General features: G+C 45.0%; 1 protein-coding gene across 2 annotated transcripts in view; it reads left to right on the forward strand.

Annotated features, from left to right (window-relative positions):
* LOC121536002 overlaps positions 1-16,144 on the forward strand; it is a 30,830-nt gene extending 14,686 nt beyond the window's left edge. For both annotated transcript variants that reach the window (XM_041843272.2, XM_041843273.2), the window contains exon 10: positions 14,691-16,144. The gene's annotated coding sequence lies outside the window, so the exon portion shown is untranslated. The remainder of the gene's footprint in view (positions 1-14,690) is intronic.
* Positions 16,145-17,076: the final 932 nt, after the last annotated feature.

Raw genomic sequence — 17,076 nt, forward strand, 5'->3', positions numbered from 1 at the left:
CTTGGCACGCTTTTTTGTGTGACCCTTAAGATGACCTGTAGTGTTGACATTTCCTCATACTGTATAGTAGAATCACATAATGTAGAAAGATGTCTAGTGACCATCCCTTATAAAACTACATTTACAGCAGAATTAATTAGGTCTTATAAAACTACATTTACCACAGAATTAATTAGGTCTTATAAAACTGCATTTACAGCATCATGAATTATGTCTTACAAAACTACATTTACAGCATCATGAATTAGCTCTTATAAAACTACATTTACCACAGAATGAATTAGGTCTTATAAAACTGCATTTATAGAATAATGAATTAGGTCATGCAGGAGAGTGCAGTTAGAAGAGAAGGCTACTGCCTAGCACCCCTGACAAACATAACACAGTTTTTTATAATGCAGGTATGCATGTATACACTACGTATGTACACAAATATGCACAGTGTAACCATAGTCATTCTTAAAGATGACTGACGTGTCTCCAATCTCCATCTTTAAGGTGGGTGAAAACATCAGAGAAAGTCTCGCTAGCTTCAAATAAGGTGGCTATGCTGTGGCTGTGTATGTAATTACAATCGTCGTCTTCAGACCGCCATAATTAGTTCATTAGAGGATTGGATACTTGGTCCAGACAGAGCCACTCTCTGAAGAAATGACTACCTTGGTCCAGAGTCTTTTACAGTACAGGAGGCCCCATACCACCTACATTGTCCCTGGATCCATTTGACACGTGATTTATTTACAGATGTATTTAACAGGATCGTTGGAGACAGAGTAGACCATGTAGATGGAGAATAACTAACCATAGATAATATATGATGACGTTAATAATCCTACATGTGTAATGTAGCAAAATACAAGTGTTAAAATGACATGTTTTATGCTAGTTTCTATTTACCTATGTCACAATCATTTATAATCACATATACACACCGTGTAACATTATAGTTCCTGGAGATTGTGCTACGTAATTGCTCCTATACCATTGCCTTCCAGAACTTTTGTATGACTTACACAAACAGTGAGAGCTGAGTCTACCAGGGCTACCTTCTAGCAGCAGGTTATTGATATGGTGTAGAGTTTCACACTGGGGGAGTGATATTTGATCACGGTAACTACAGCAACATTATTTATATTTCAGCATAGGAAAGCAAGTATTCCCATTGATAGGCTTGGTAGTTACACTCTTAGAAAAAAGGGTTCCAAAAGGGTTCTTCGGCTGTCCCCATAGGAGCACCCTTTTTGGTTTTAGGTAGAACCCTTTTGGGTTCCATGTAAGGTTTTACATGGAACACAAAAGGATTATACCTGGAACCAAAAAGGGTTCTTCAAAGGGTTCTCCTATGGCACGTGTCAAACTCATTCCACGGAGGGCCGAGTGTCTGCGGGTTTTCACTTCTCCCTTGTCCTTGATTGATGAATTAAGGTAACTGATTAGTAAGTAACTCCCCTCACCTGGTTGTCTAGGTCTTAACTGAAAGGAAAAACCAAAAACCAGCAGACACTAGGCCCTCCGTGGAATGAGTTTGACACCCCTGTCCTATGGGGACAGCCGAAGAACCCTTTTAGGTTCTAGATAGCACCTTGTTTTCTAAGACGATAGCCTATTATTCTCACTGTTGAATTGTAGTTATTAACTCTTTATTCTAAATACAGTGGAAAAGAGGATCGATAATACAGTAGATTCAGCTGTGGATTTCACATTCAGCATGAGGAAAAAAGGCCCTTCTTGGAAGGCAAGGTCGGCCTTGCTCATACACAATAAGAAAAGCTGTCTATTCTGTGCTTTACATACAGAGAAAACAGACTGAATCGACCTTGTAAAAAAGGAGCCAAGAAAGAAAGAGAAAAGCTAGAAACAACCACTCCTTTCTTCCTTCCACCTGGTTTAGGTAGTGATGAGCAAGCTGAAGTTGAAAGGCCTCTTGCCTCCCCCATCCAGGGGAGATAATGGATATGACCTGACAGCTCATAAAACAGCATAATTAGCTGGTTAGGCCGGCTGTGTTATTTTCCAATCAGGGGTTTTCTTTCATGTCCGTCAGCCCACGTTGGAGGAAAACATTTCCACTGCTGTCGGGGGGAACGGGGGTTATCATAAATTTGACTCTGGAATAGCCCGCCGGTCCAAAGAGAGGGGAGAGAATGTGGACAAGCTTAGCTAGTAATTAGTGTGGGCTATTTTATTGGCCGATAGGGGCTTTCGTTCGATGTGATTGGACACACAGGTTCAAAGACAGGGCAAGGCTGTGTAGAGACTCAGAGGTCAAGGGTCAGATTATGTTATCTCATTGTGCTTAGATATATTTGTCATTCATCTACCCCAAAATAAATCATTTTCTTGTTTATGTAGTGGCATTGCTGTCCCCAGTAATAAAAAAGAAACCAGATCTCCATTTTGGGGTTTGAGACTACCATTTTGGACGTCCCAATGGATCTATGGCAGGATAACAGTGGCGTAGGTGTGAGAGGGGGCCTGGGCTCAGTAATAACAGTGGCTGGGTGTGAGAGGGGGCCTGGGCTCAGTAATAACAGTGGCTGGGTGTGAGAGGGGGCCTGGGCTCAGTAATAACAGTGGCTGGGTGTGAGAGGGGGCCTGGGCTCAGTAATAACAGTGGCTGGGTGTGAGAGGGGGGCTCAGTAATAACAGTGGCGTAGGTGTGAGAGGGGGCCTGGGCTCAGCAATAACAGTGGCTTGGTGTGAGAGGGGGCCTAGGCTCAGTAATAACAGTGGCTGGCTGTGAGAGGGGGCCTGGGCTCAGTAATAACAGTGGCTGGGTGTGAGAGGGGGCCTGGGCTCAGTAATAACAGTGGCTGGGTGTGAGAGGGGGCCTGGGCTCAGTAATAACAGTGGCTGGGTGTGAGAGGGGCCTGGGCTCAGTAATAACAGTGGCTGGGTGTGAGAGGGGGCCTGGGCTCAGTAATAACAGTGGCTGGGTGTGAGAGGGGGCCTGGGCTCAGTAATAACAATGGCGTAGGTGTGAGAGGGGGCCTGGGCTCAGTAATAACAGTGGCTGGGTATGAGAGGGGGCCTGGGCTCAGTAATAACAGTGGCTGGGTGTGAGAGGGGGCCTGGGCTCAGTAATAACAGTGGCTGGGTGTGAGAGGGGGCCTGGGCTCAGTAATAACAGTGGCTGGGTGTGAGAGGGGGCCTGGGCTCAGTAATAACAGTGGCTGGGTATGAGAGGGGGCCTGGGCTCAGTAATATCAGTGGCTGGCTGTGAGAGGGGGTCTGGGCTCAGTAATAACAGTGGCTGGGTGTGAGAGGGGGCCTGGGCTCAGTAATAACAGTGGCTGGGTGTGAGAGGGGGCCTGGGCTCAGTAATAACAGTGGCATAGGTGTGAGAGGGGGCCTGGGCTCAGTAATAACAGTGGCTGGGTGTGAGAGGGGGCCTAGGCTCAGTAATAACAGTGGCTGGGTGTGAGAGGGGGCCTGGGCTCAGTAATAACAGTGGCTGGGTGTGAGAGGGGGCCTGGGCTCAGTAATAACAGTGGCGTAGGTGTGAGAGGGGGCCTGGGCTCAGTAATAACAGTGGCTGGGTGTGAGAGGGGGCCTGGGCTCAGTAATAACAGTGGCTGGGTGTGAGAGGGGGCCTGGGCTCAGTAATAACAGTGGCTGGGTGTGAGAGGGGGCCTGGGCTCAGTAATAACAGTGGCTGGGTGCTGCTGGGTGGTGTTTCCTGCATGTATGGGTTTTGATGTAGTGACTGAGATGACAGGGCTCTGTCATGTCACCTGACTGGGTTTATGGTTTATCACAGGGAGGGATTGGTGGAAAGGCATATACACATACACACACACACACACACACACACACACACACACACACACATACATACACACACACACACACACACACACACAACCAGGACAGAAACAGCTGGTGTCAGCTGATCTAAAATCTGCCTCTTGTGTCCTGCGCAACACAACAATGTTAGCCCACTGAGCTAAAAGCCTAAGCATTCGCTTGGGGAGCTAACATAAGTCTTCAGGACTCAGGAAGTTACTCATTAGACAAGTTTGATTCCCCAAACCATCTCCATTACATAAGCAGTGTACCCTCCGCCCTGGCTCACCAACTGAGTTAGACATTGTGCAGGGCTCCACACTGAGAATCATTAAACAATAGACCAATAATCTATTTTCAGCTCAGGTCGTGTAATATGACAACAGCTGCATTTATCTACAGACTGATATTTATAATGTTAGATTAGTATTATGTGGCTCACATAGCATGAGTAGTCCTCTATCCTGACAATTATTAGTTATTACAGTATATAGCCATGAGATTAAACACTTGTATTTCAAATTAGATTAAAACACACACGTTTGTGTTGGTGGCTGACTGCTGTCTGTGACCGAAGTTTGAAGGTGGAGTCAGGTTTCAGTGTTGATAGTACTAACTGTCTGAGGGTCCCAAATGCCCTATGACAAAATGGCGTCTCTGGCGTCTAGCTTTTTAATGTGATACTGTTATATACAGGCTCTGGATGCTACTGTTAGCCACTGTTGTTCTGTCAAAAGACATTTCTTTGATAATGAAATGTATGCATCTTGTTTGACATGATGTCAACTTTTAATCCCTAAATTCCATTACTGACTGAAAGACCACATAATGATAATGTTGATAGTCATTGTTTATCACACGACATTGTCAAACGACACCCCACATCTAATTTTGTAAACACATTACCCTAAACATTGCATACACCCCTTCTTTAATCCCTTGTGCCCTACTTCTTTAAAGCAGCCCCACACAGAAGGTCTTGAATTTCCTCCCTGTCTCCTTGTTTCTACCCAGCCAGTGTGTTGAGAGATGCAGAGTAAAGGTTCCCTTTGATGCTCAGATAAAGAGTTAGAAGGTCTTCAGACGCCCTATGCTGGCTGGGCTCAGCACGCACGCGCTCACGCACGCACGCACACACACTGGCCTGGGTCCCCTCCTACATTGAAGTCAGTGGAGGCTGCTGAGGGGAGGACGGCTCATAATATGGCTGGAATTGAGTCATTGGAATGTTATAAACCACATGGAAACCACATGTTTGATACCATTCCTTTGACTCCATTCCAGACATTATTTTGAGCCGTCCTCCCCTCAGCAGCCTCCACTGGTTGAATTTGCTGTGCTACATCCATCACAGATGGTGGATTTCTCTGTAAATCCTCACGCCTTCTTTGTTTACCTCTATTTGTACTGCTAACCCAGGCTGGATTGTAACGGGATAGGTCTAGCAGTGGAGCTATTGACATATACATGTATATTCCACGTGGGAGTATATTCACTTCTGGTTGGTAGGCAGAAACAGAAGCACTTCCTACAACCGCAACCCAGCTGTCTTTTCCTTTTGGCTTTTTATAAAGCGACGAGGTCGTGTACTTCGGACAATCTAAATGTGTTTAGAACGCAAGAGGTGAATTTACAAGAGGGTCACTTACATGTGTTAATTAATCCATTATAAACATTCACCCGAGGCTTCCTGTTAGCTTTGCATCTGTCGTGAACTTGTCGTAGCCTTTTGCCCTTTTCCTGTTTCTTTTATTCTTTTATTTTTTATTTTTTACAAACACTCAGTTAAAACATTAGTATATTTAGCCATGACTATATTTAAACGTTAGTATGCAGCCCTATCTCACAGTACAGTACACAGCTACTGGTGTGGGTGGAATGTAGCTAATGTAGCTGGCTAGCTGCTCGCTATGGAAACACTTTATCACTTCCTGTGGCAGAGGTCAGAGCAACCTGGGTGTCAAATTCAACTCGTGAAAAATCCAATAACTGAGTGAGAAATACATTTACTAGTTCAACCAGTTGATTTAGTGGCAGTTGTTTGCTATAACGACCTTAAGTATACAAGTTAATCAATGACAAAATTGAGATAACCCTTAGCTAGTTTAGATACCATTTGGCTCGTTGACTATTCTGGATCTCCACCATTGTTCACCCCACGACAACCTTCATTTGTAGCCTGTGCTAGAGGACAAGGCTAGTTGAAACCTAGATTGCTTTCCAAACAATTTAGAGGCAGCTTGTTTTGAAAGCAAGCCCCATTATGCGGTCATGGCTTGCCTTTATAGAAGACGCCGAAACCTTGACAAATGGGGTCAAGGCAACAGATGCTTGAGAGCTATCTATAACCAATAAGGAACTCCAACCTCTCTCTCTCTCTCTCCCATAGTCATATAGTCGCCTAAAATATAGCCTCTTGTTGCTATCAAACTCTTGTTGCGTAGTAAGCTGATTAGCCTTGTTCATTAGCTTTCTGTAGGATACAAGGGAGTATAATTGAGACATTGATTTGTGTATGTATTGCTAGCCCTGATCCCTGATATTTTTACACACTATACCGTGCCTCTTTATGAAAGGAAGTATCTCTCCTTTATGTGACCTGAAACCATGCGACAACCCATTAGTCATATCGGCAGTGCGTTTACCACTGCTATCTGGTCCAGAGATCAGATCTCGTTTGTGTAATACCACACACACATCTCACGTGTTCACTTCCTGAACTTGTCTCCACATCACAAAACCGCTAGGTGGGGTCGGTCCAACTTCCTGCTTGGGTTCCTTGACCTTCAGTGACCCTTCGCGATGGGAGCTAAGTGAAAAGGTCAGAGGTCAGCGGAACCTAATTAAAGGGTATACACTGACCACAAGGAGGAGAGTGATGTACTCCCTGTGTCCTAGGAGACACACCCACATTCTTTAGTGGTCACTGAGACAGGTCCATGCAGAGGTTGAGGTAGAGGGAATTGTCCTCAAGGAACATCTAGACCTGCACACACTTAAAGCTGCAATATGTAACTTTTTGGGCGACCCGACCAAATTCACATAGAAATGTGTCATTCTCAAGTCTAAGAAGCGGTAGATCTGTTCTAGGTGCGTTATTTCTATGCTTCCCGTTCTTACGTTTCAGTTTATTACACCAGCTTCAAACAGCAACATATTTTTGGTTAATTATAAGATATTTCACAGCGGTTTAAATGGTACAATGATTCTCTTGCTTGATTGGTCAGATAAACTGAAATTAGGCAAACTATTAGAATTTTAGCAACAAGGAAATGGCGGAGCGATTTCTGCATACTGCACCTATAAACATACAGATGCCACACACACACACACAAGGTAAAGGAAGAGAATTCTTAAGAGCTTCCTTTTACAATTTCACTGTTCACCATACCCTCTACCTAGCCTATCTTTGATGGACGTCAGAGGACGGTGACCTCTGACCTTTTGAGTGTTTATGTTTTAGACTCTTCACAAGAGTTCCACCGTAGCGGTCACATTTGCCCTTCTTCTCTCTCTTGTATTCCCGCCATGCTATGCCAGCAGACAGCTGGTTGCCAAGTGCTGTGACACACACACACACCGTTATCGACTTCGCTTTACGGAAATGGTATTTACACCTTGGTAGCTTAGCTTGTCTAAATAGGTGTCACGCCCTGGCTCTGGGGACTCTAATATGTTGAGCCAGGGTGTGTATAGTCTATGTGTGTTCTAGGTTTCACTTTCTGGTTTTGTAATTCTATGTTGGCCAGGGTGGCTCCCAATCGGAGACGGCTGTAGCTCGTTGTCTCTGATTGGGAGTCATACTTAGGTAGCCGTTAGGCATTCATTTGGTGTGGTTTCTTGTTCGTATTTGGTTTGTGTTTACCATTGACTGTCACGTCATCGTTTTGTTGTTTTGATCGTGTGATCATTAATATAATAAATATGTTCGCCTTCAACGCTGCGCCTTGGTCCTCCTCTCTCACCGACGATCGTGACAGAAGAAACCACCAAGACTTGACCAAGCAGCGTGTCCAGGAGCCATCGCCAGGGAGATCTCTAGCAGATCTCCTTCGCCTCCTCGACTGGGTCAAGCCGAGTGAGGAAGAGAAGGGCTTGACATTGAGGCAGAAGGGCGAAAGGCTGGCGAGGGACATGGAGACCTGGTCCACGGGTAGGAGAGACGCCCAGAAATTTTTTAGGGGGGGGCTAACGCCGTGGACGACGGGCCAGCAGGAGACCGCGGCAGAGCGGCCCAGCGGATTGGCAGAGGAGGCCGCCAGGTTACGGGGGCCACTGGTCGAAGAGGGGGTGGAAGGTGTAGAGGCACGGCGAGAGGTACTGGGGTGTGTTACCAGTCCGGTCCGGCCCATTCCAGATCCCTGCGTAGGACCAGTGGTGTGTGTCCCCAGTACGGTCCGGCCTGTTCCTGCTCCCCGCACCAAGTCAGTGGTGCGCTTCGTCAGCCCGGCTTGGCCCGTTCCTGCTCCCCGCACCAAGTCAGTGGTGCGCTTCGTCAGCCCGGCTCGGCCCGTTCCTGCTCCCCGCACCAAGTCAGTGGTGCGCTTCGTCAGCCCGGCTCGGCCCGTTCCTGCTCCCCGCACCAAGTCAGTGGTGCGCGTCGTCAGCCCGGCTCGGCCCGTTCCTGCTCCCCGCACCAAGTCAGTGGTGCGCCCGTCAGCCCGGCTCGGCCCGTTCCTGCTCCCCGCACCAAGTCAGTGGTGCGCTCGTCAGCCCGGCTCGGCCCGTTCCTGCTCCCCGCACCAAGTCAGTGGTGCGCTTCGACAGCCCGGCTCGGCCCGCTCCTGCTCCCCACACCAAGCCAGTGGTGTGCGTCGTCAGTCCGGCACGGCCCGTGCCTGTTCCACCGGTGGCTGGTCCGGCACCGGTCAGATGCTTCACGCCAGAGCTAGAGCAATCCGCTCCACCAGTGTGCAGTCCAGCTCCGGCCAGCGGGGCCAGACCGGACCAGGGGTACTTTGGGGGGTTGGAGAGGGAGCGGGGTTCAGGCCCGGAGCCGGATCCGCCGCCTAAGCGGAGTGCCCACCCGGTCCCTCCCCTGTGGTATTTGGTGGGCGCGGTCGGAGTCCGCGCCTTTAGGGGGGGGTACTGTCACGCCCTGGCTCTGGGGACTCTAATATGTTGAGCCAGGGTGTGTATAGTCTATGTGTGTTCTAGGTTTCACTTTCTGGTTTTGTAATTCTATGTTGGCCAGGGTGGCTCCCAATCGGAGACGGCTGTAGCTCGTTGTCTCTGATTGGGAGTCATACTTAGGTAGCCGTTAGGCATTCATTTGGTGTGGTTTCTTGTTCGTATTTGGTTTGTGTTTACCATTGACTGTCACGTCAACGTTTTGTTGTTTTGATCGTGTGATCATTAATATAATAAATATGTTCGCCTTCAACGCTGCGCCTTGGTCCTCCTCTCTCACCGACGATCGTGACAATAGGGGTCCGTTGTTTAACACGGGCTTTCCAGATAGCATCTATCTTCGTTGCGGGTAGCAGCAGCCCTGGACATTGTGTGTGTGATCTGGTAGCGTGCTATGATGTGATGCCCACTTTTCCCAGACACTATTCCTAGGGATAGAGGCTACTACTCTATTCTATTATTGCATCCGGATGTTCCATTGAGCTTTACAAAGGAGACCAGGCCTAAAGGCAGTCTATTGCAGATCTTAATTTGAGCCAGTTTGCAACAGGAAATGTGAATTATTATGTGGATTATAATTCATCAACGTTTTTGTAGGGGTAGATACATTTTTCGTAAGGGAAAATCAAGTCTGAAATTTCAACGTGGAAAATGACTAACTTCAGAAGCCATTTTGAACCTCAAATAGACCACGAGTTTTAAATGTCCTCCTCAACAGGGCGATCAAATTAAGATCCTACATCTGTACCTAAACTCTGAAGTTTAAATCAAGTCTCCTAGACAAACAATGAAGGACAATGATCCAGTCATTGAACAAAACCCTTACAGTTTCTCTAATAAACACCCTCTGTCACTTCCAGTTGTCTTGCAAACAGTCAGTGCTTTGAGAACCTACTAAGAGTTCAGAAAATCATTTGTGGGGAGTTGGGAGGTGCAGTTAGTCGAACGTCTCTAGCAGTCGGCAGAACTAATGTCAGGCTTTGTTTATGGAACAGAATTCCCCTGGGGCAGGATTATCCAGATAAACTCAGAGGAATGGAGTCCGCCCGCCAAACGCAGGATTAGGGAAGTGGCCGATCCTTTCAGCTCCTCTAGAGCCCCTGGGCTCAGTTTTTCAAAAGTTATCTATCTGGATTTTGGCAATCGGATACGATTAAATGCATAGAAATATAATGAATAGAATGTGAGTCCCCATTCAACTCAATCATTCATCCGTTTTATTCATTCTATTTCTATGCATTTAATCCTATCCGATAGGCGAAATTCAGACAACTTTTGAAAAACTGGGCCCTGGTGATGCCTTCTCCACATCGTGTGTGTGAGCTGTCAGGAATGTCACCCATTCACAAATACTGTCACCTTTCTATGTACAAAGCAATAGGTACTGTGGATGGATTTAGTCTTAGTTCCTGACAAGGTCTTTCTATTCTCATGAGCCATAACCAAATCTCTACGTCAGTCAAGAGAGAGCATGGTATTTCCAACTATCTTACTATCTCTGGATGGACTGACGTCACAGTACCAAACCAGTCGTCATTCTGATCTCATTGACAGTCCCCATGTGATCAGATTCTGTGCTGGTGGCTCACTGTTTGGGAGGAGCAGCAGCCATATCAGCTTTATGTCCAACCCCACAACGTGTTACAGTCTGTCACTTCAGTAGCATGTAAAGGATAGACCTGTCACCATCCTCTGCTTGGTGTATTTTCTGCCGGTGTCCCCATCCAACATGTTTGGTTGTTTTAGCATTCCTGTCCACTCCTCCTGGGTCTGACCTGCTCTCCGGGCCTGGCGGGGCTACTGTGATCAGAGACTTGGTGAAAGATGGACATTCACCTGCTGGTATCGCCTCAGGCATCAGCTCCAACCTCCAACATTCCTTCCTCAGGCCCAAACTGACGAGTCACACCAGTGCTTAATATGCCTGTGTCTTTCAGTGTGTTAGTCATCACAGTCTGGGAACTTTTCTCCCCACTCTCCAGGTGTAAGAACAGTTTACTTTAAATGAAAGCTTTAAGAAAGTTAAACTGCGGCCACTACTGATACACTTTGAAGTGTGTGTATGGTGATTTTAAAATGGAGATGTTTTACCAGATGTTCGATAGTGAAATATTACTAGTTGAGAAATAGTAATACAAGTTGATGAAGGGCTGTGCATATTCATGACTATGATGAATTTGGCTTTTGTTGTTGTAAATGTAATGTATTATGGTTATATTGCACATAAACCCAATAGAAGAAACACCTTACCTTAAAATGAACTTGTGGTTGTGTTTGTCCTCAGTGAGCTTTCACATTGATATTTACAACCGCATACTAAATCTGTAGTAAATCGCTGTGTTGCTTTGACCTAATAGCTATTAAACTTTTTAGCACTTAACCTTTCAGTTGTTAATCCATCAGATCAAACAGGTTTTTGCTTCCCCAGTTATTTTCTCCTATGGGTTATTTTGCTGTTTTTACATGCCCATACTAATAGGTACAGTGAGGGAAAAAAGTATTTGATCCCCTGCTGATTTTGTACGTTTGCCCAATGACAAAGAAACGATCAATCTATAATTTTAATGGTAGGTTTATTTGAACAGTGAGAGACAGAATAACAAAAACAAAATCCAGAAAAACGCATGTCAAAAATGTTATATATTGATTTGCATTTTAATGAGGGAAATAAGTATTTGACCCCCTCTCAATCAGAAAGATTTCTGGCTCCCAGGTGTCTTTTATACAGGTAACAAGCTGAGATTAGGAGCACACTCTTAAAGGGAGTGCTCCTAATCTCAGCTTGTTACCTGTATAAAAGACACCCGTCCACAGAAGCAATCAATCTATCAGATTCCAAACTCTCCACCATGGCCAAGACCAAAGAGCTCTTCAAGGATGTCAGGGACAAGATTGTAGATCTACACAAGGCTGGAATGGGCTACAAGACCATCGCCAAGCAGCTTGGTGAGAAGGTGACAACAGTTGGTGCGATTATTCGCAAATGGAAGAAACACAAAATAACTGTCAATCTCCCTCAGCCTGGGGCTCCATGCAAGATCTCACCTCGTGGAGTTGCAATGATCATGAGAACGGTGAGGAATCAGCCCAGAACTACACGGGAGGATCTTGTCAATGATCTCAAGGCAGCTGGGACCATAGTCACCAAGAAAACAATTGGTAACACACTACGCCGTGAAGGACTGAAATCCTGCAGCGCCCGCAAGGTCCCCCTGCTCAAGAAAGCACATATACAGGCCCGTCTGTAGTTTGCCAATGAACATCTGAATAATTCAGAGGAGAACTGGGTGAAAGTGTTGTGGTCAGATGAGACCAAAATGGAGCTCTTTGGCATCAACTCAACTCGCCGTGTTTGGAGGAGGAGGAATGCTGCCTATGACCCCAAGAACACCATCCCCACTGTCAAACATGGAGGTGGAAACATAATGCTTTGGGAGTGTTTTTCTGCTAAGGGGACAGGACAACATCACTGCATCAAAGGGACGATGGACGGGGCCTGTACCGTCAAATCTTGGGTGAGAACCTCCTTCCCTCAGCCAGGGCATTGAAAATGGGTCGTGGATGGGTATTCCAGCATGACAAAGACCCAAAACACACGGCCAAGGCAACAAAGGAGTGGCTCAAGAAGAAGCACATTAAGGTCCTGGAGTGGCCTAGCCAGTCTCCAGACCTTAATCCCATAGAAAATCTGTGGAGGGAGCTGAAGGTTCGAGTTGCCAAACATCAGCCTCGAAACCTTAATGACTTGGAGAAGATCTGCAAAGAGGAGTGGGACAAAATCCCTCCTGAGATGTGTGCAAACCTGGTGGCCAACTACAAGAAACGTCTGACCTCTGTGATTGCCAACAAGGGTTTTGCCACCAAGTACTAAGTCATGTTTTGCAGAGGGGTCAAATACTTATTTCCCTCATTAAAATGCAAATCAATTAATAACATTTTTGGATTTTTTTGTTGTTATTCTGTCTCTCACTGTTCAAATAAACCTACCATTAAAAGTATAGACTGATCATTTCTTTGTCAGTGGGCAAACGTACAAAATCAGCAGGGGATCAAATACTTTTTTCCCTCACTGTAGGTAATTGGCCTAGACACACGCATCGCTCTTTACAAAGTGGACAATTACATTTCTATTCTATTGTATTCTACCATGCAGTGTAGGAATATTGACTGCATGGAACAGGTGTGAAGGTTAGAGGAGACCGTTGTGATGACGAGTGGTCGTTTCCAGAAGGCCAGATCTGCTTTACTGCACGCTGTAAAAGCCCAGAGGAGAGGGAAAGAGCGATGATAAATTGTAACGTTTGAAACTTTCCCTCTGTGATGTCATAAAGCAATGATAAAACAGGTATATAGTCAGTTTAGGACAGAAAGTATTTCTGATTTCACTTAGTTTCCACCTGTCGTTCTTAGAGGGGGTGAAGGCAGTAAACAGGTCTATGCAGGTTGTAGGTAATGAGACTGAAAACCGGTTGAGGTTTTGCTGTATTACTTTCCATCTCCAAAATGATTGGTGAAAACCTTCCTCCACTACAGTGCAAACACTTGACCCATAGACCTTACTACAATGTGAGCAATCTAATCAATTGGAATCACTACTTTTGTGACCCAGCATTTGAGCTCTTTTGTTCAGAGACCAGATTGAGGAGGTGGTAGTCTCTAGCTGGATTCAAGTTAGCCTTAGTAGCATTTTCCCCAGAGTCACTAAATCCCCAGTGGAATGTCAAGTCTTTCAGTGACTAGGTTTCTCCTTCACTATAGTAACTGCCTAACTGGGGTCCTCTCCACACAGATCCCTATCTGTTCCTATATGGCTCAACTTTAGCTCAGTTTAGCCCAGCCACTCTACAGAGCTGTGCGAGAGCTCACCTGTCCTGCAATATGCAATCAGACCCTTAGTAATCACATAAGCTCTGCAATATGCAAACAGACCCTTAGTAATCACATAAGCTGTTCTCTGTTACCTGGTCTCCTTTTTATTGCATGCATTTGAGATTAACGGGGGTCACGTTTGAAAGTGCAACGGCAGGATATAAGAACTGTAAGGATGAGATACTCATACAGCATGGTCGGTTTAATTTATTTGTGCATTTACTATATAGAGTGCACTCCATCCATACCCAATAAACACCTGTTAGCTTACTTCAATTCTTATTTGGGTATGTAGGTGTTTTATGTATGAAATCCGTACACGCAGCTTTTTGTCAATCTAAAAGTTAATCTAGGCTAAGTCATCTATGAATTTTTAAGGGGTTGAACCACCTCAACTCCACAGTCTTCACACCTAGGGGGCATACACCAGTTCGGAGAATCCATAAAAGGGTTATCATAAATCACTTCAATAGAGTTTTTTGATGAGGGGGAGGGAGGGAGGGGGGGGCATGTCAGGTATCCTGTCCCTCAAACAGATGTTTCAGCACAGGGGTCAAGGGTCATGTCAGAGGCCACATAAACATGGTCAAAGCAGAAGGTACGGCAGGGGGTTACAGGTGAGGAGAGCCAGGATAATGGTGTCACAGGATGACTAAGGACACAACTTTCCAGGAAAATCCAGCCAGGTAGAAATATAGATGGAGAAAGGTAGCCCAGTGATAAAGAGGGAGTTTGATCTCCCCATCGTGACGCCCCATCGATTACAAAGCAAGATTAGCAAAGGTTGAAGCTAAGGGCGTTTCAGATGAGTAACTGTTCTGCACAACAAAATGAATCATTTGAATCATGAGTGTCTCACTGACTTCTGTTGCTGACTTCCACGTTGTTTTCTTTGTGTTTTTTAGACTGAAGAAAAAAACGTGAAGTAAAAGGTAAAATCATCGGAAACGCCTGAAAACAAAAGTATTTCATTCAATTCATATTATATAGGCTAGCTGATTAAGTTGATGTTTTCTCTGTCTATAAACCATTTGTTAACTATCGTTGTCTTTTAAATCTCAGGATAACCTATGGATATGCTAAGTTAACTTTCACAAATGCTATCTTTATATTCTGGTACTTACATTTTATTATACTGTATTTTTGTCATCATAGCCTTAGGAGTGAATAGGCCTAATTTTGATTAATTCATCTTGTGTGTATATAGTTTAGATAGGTATTATGTCTTTAAGGAAGAGTAGCTGTCAGGATGTATTCATGTTGTTATTCTGATTTACTTAGGATTTATTCCATGGCATTGTTGAATACTCATTTCTGATTGGCTTGAAGGGCATTCTAGAGCGTGCATTATATATTTATATGAAGTCATACGAGATATGAGGTCATGTATGAACTTTCAATTGTTAATATCTCTGTTTCCAAGATAATTTTTTTGGGGAGATCAGTTTCAAATCTTTATGCAGATTCTTCACATTCCCCCTCACCCTCAATCTATATTGTCAATTCATTTGTCATTTTGAAAAACCGGCAAAACTTCCATCGTCATGTTCTGTACATTTTGATTACATCCTTTTTGGCTCTTTTGATGTCAGTCGCTAGATAAATGTAGTGAATGTGTCACAATATTTCTGTTATTGGGCCATCAAAGTCCTACTCAGCTTGAAGCGAGTGTTTTATTAATATTCTACCCCTCATGTGAGCTGGGCCAACGTTGCAGATAGAAATGTCATGATTAGAGCTGAAGTTATTCCTGATTCCGCATGTCAGAGAGGCATGCTTGTTCTGCACAATATACTTCTATCTGAATGTTGTGCCCTGCTGAAAGCAGCGCTGGTCCCCACCTCCAGTAAACTGGACCCTGCGAGGCCACCTGTTATTACCCTCATGAATTAGAAACCAGGCTATCGAGCCAATCCACTGCATCTCCATCCAAGAATAAATCCTAAAAGGCTTATGGGTGGATTGCTGTGGATAATGCTAATGCTAATAATAGCAGATATGCTATAATTTACATCCAGTAAAACAGGACAAATAAAAGGAAAGGTCCGCCAGGGCTAGATACCGTGATATAGCCTAGCTATGACGACTGGAAAAGAAACAGCTGGGAGAGGTGGGATACAAACTGTTTCCTTTACAGGATAGTTGATCCTCTTTCTACACACTCATTCACAAACATCCCAATGTAGTGTTTCATATTATACCTCCTTTTTTTCATGCATCAAGTCTCAAATCTTGACCCAAAGAAAACATGTAAAAAGCAAAGTAGTCTAGAAGATGTTTCCATAAATAATTCCTTTAATGCTCTGTGTAGAATACCTGTTTCTCATGTTTGTACATTTAAATAAATCTATCAAAAACATTGGCAGCATTTAGTTGTTGTATTTCTGAAAGGTGGAGACAGCACTTCCTTCTCACAGATTTTTCAGGAGGATTTTTTTTTTTGTCAGCAAACCTTTCAAAATAGCCGTCATTGTAACGAAGTGCCCCTAGTCTCAAACATGTAATTTCTTCTTGCTGACTGGCCAACTGTCCAGCTGCCCGCCTCCGGTCCAGCCGGTCATATTATGGTAAGTGTAAACACGGGCTACAGGTGAAAATGCATTCGCTTCAAAATGACAGCGTTAAAAGACAGGAATTCCCTGACACTGTGCCACACACATTCCTGGGACTGCAGTGCAGCACTCCTTCAAGTCTCTAGCAGGGCTCTTTTAGCTGGTCTGGCGTTCAATAGCTAGCTCATTATCACCGCTAATTAGACCTTGAATATAGCCTTGGAACATGGATTGACGATGACATTGTGTTTGTAGACTATCTAGCACTCCATCTAAATCCTTCAGTGTGAACTCCTTCGGCCGTGTGCCTTCTCACACCGCTGGAGGTGTACGGTTATTCCCTGACAATGCCATCTGTTGTGCATTAATGCTTACCTTATGACCATAAATGACTGTATCGTGATCAAAAATACTTTTTTAAATCTTATATAATGTAGTTATAGTACCACCCATCTAGTGCCTAGTTTTTGGGCCTGTTCCAGGTGCTATATGAAGCTTGTCTCCAGGGCTTCTGTCCTGTTCTGCCTAGTGATAACGCAAGGTGATAACACCAGCGGACCAATCGGGTGGTTTTTACATCTTAATCCACCATTAAGAGCTGAAATGCTGCGTTGGGCCTTGTGGTGAGGTAGTGACGGCAGGAGAGGCACTGGAATGGAGGCTCATACCCTTCAAACCTGACCACAGTCATGGGGGCCTCGCGCCAACCAGCTAAAGGAGGCAGAATACTACCCTCCTC

The sequence above is a fragment of the Coregonus clupeaformis genome, chromosome 22, assembly GCF_020615455.1.
Source record: "Coregonus clupeaformis isolate EN_2021a chromosome 22, ASM2061545v1, whole genome shotgun sequence".
NCBI lineage: Eukaryota > Metazoa > Chordata > Actinopteri > Salmoniformes > Salmonidae > Coregonus > Coregonus clupeaformis.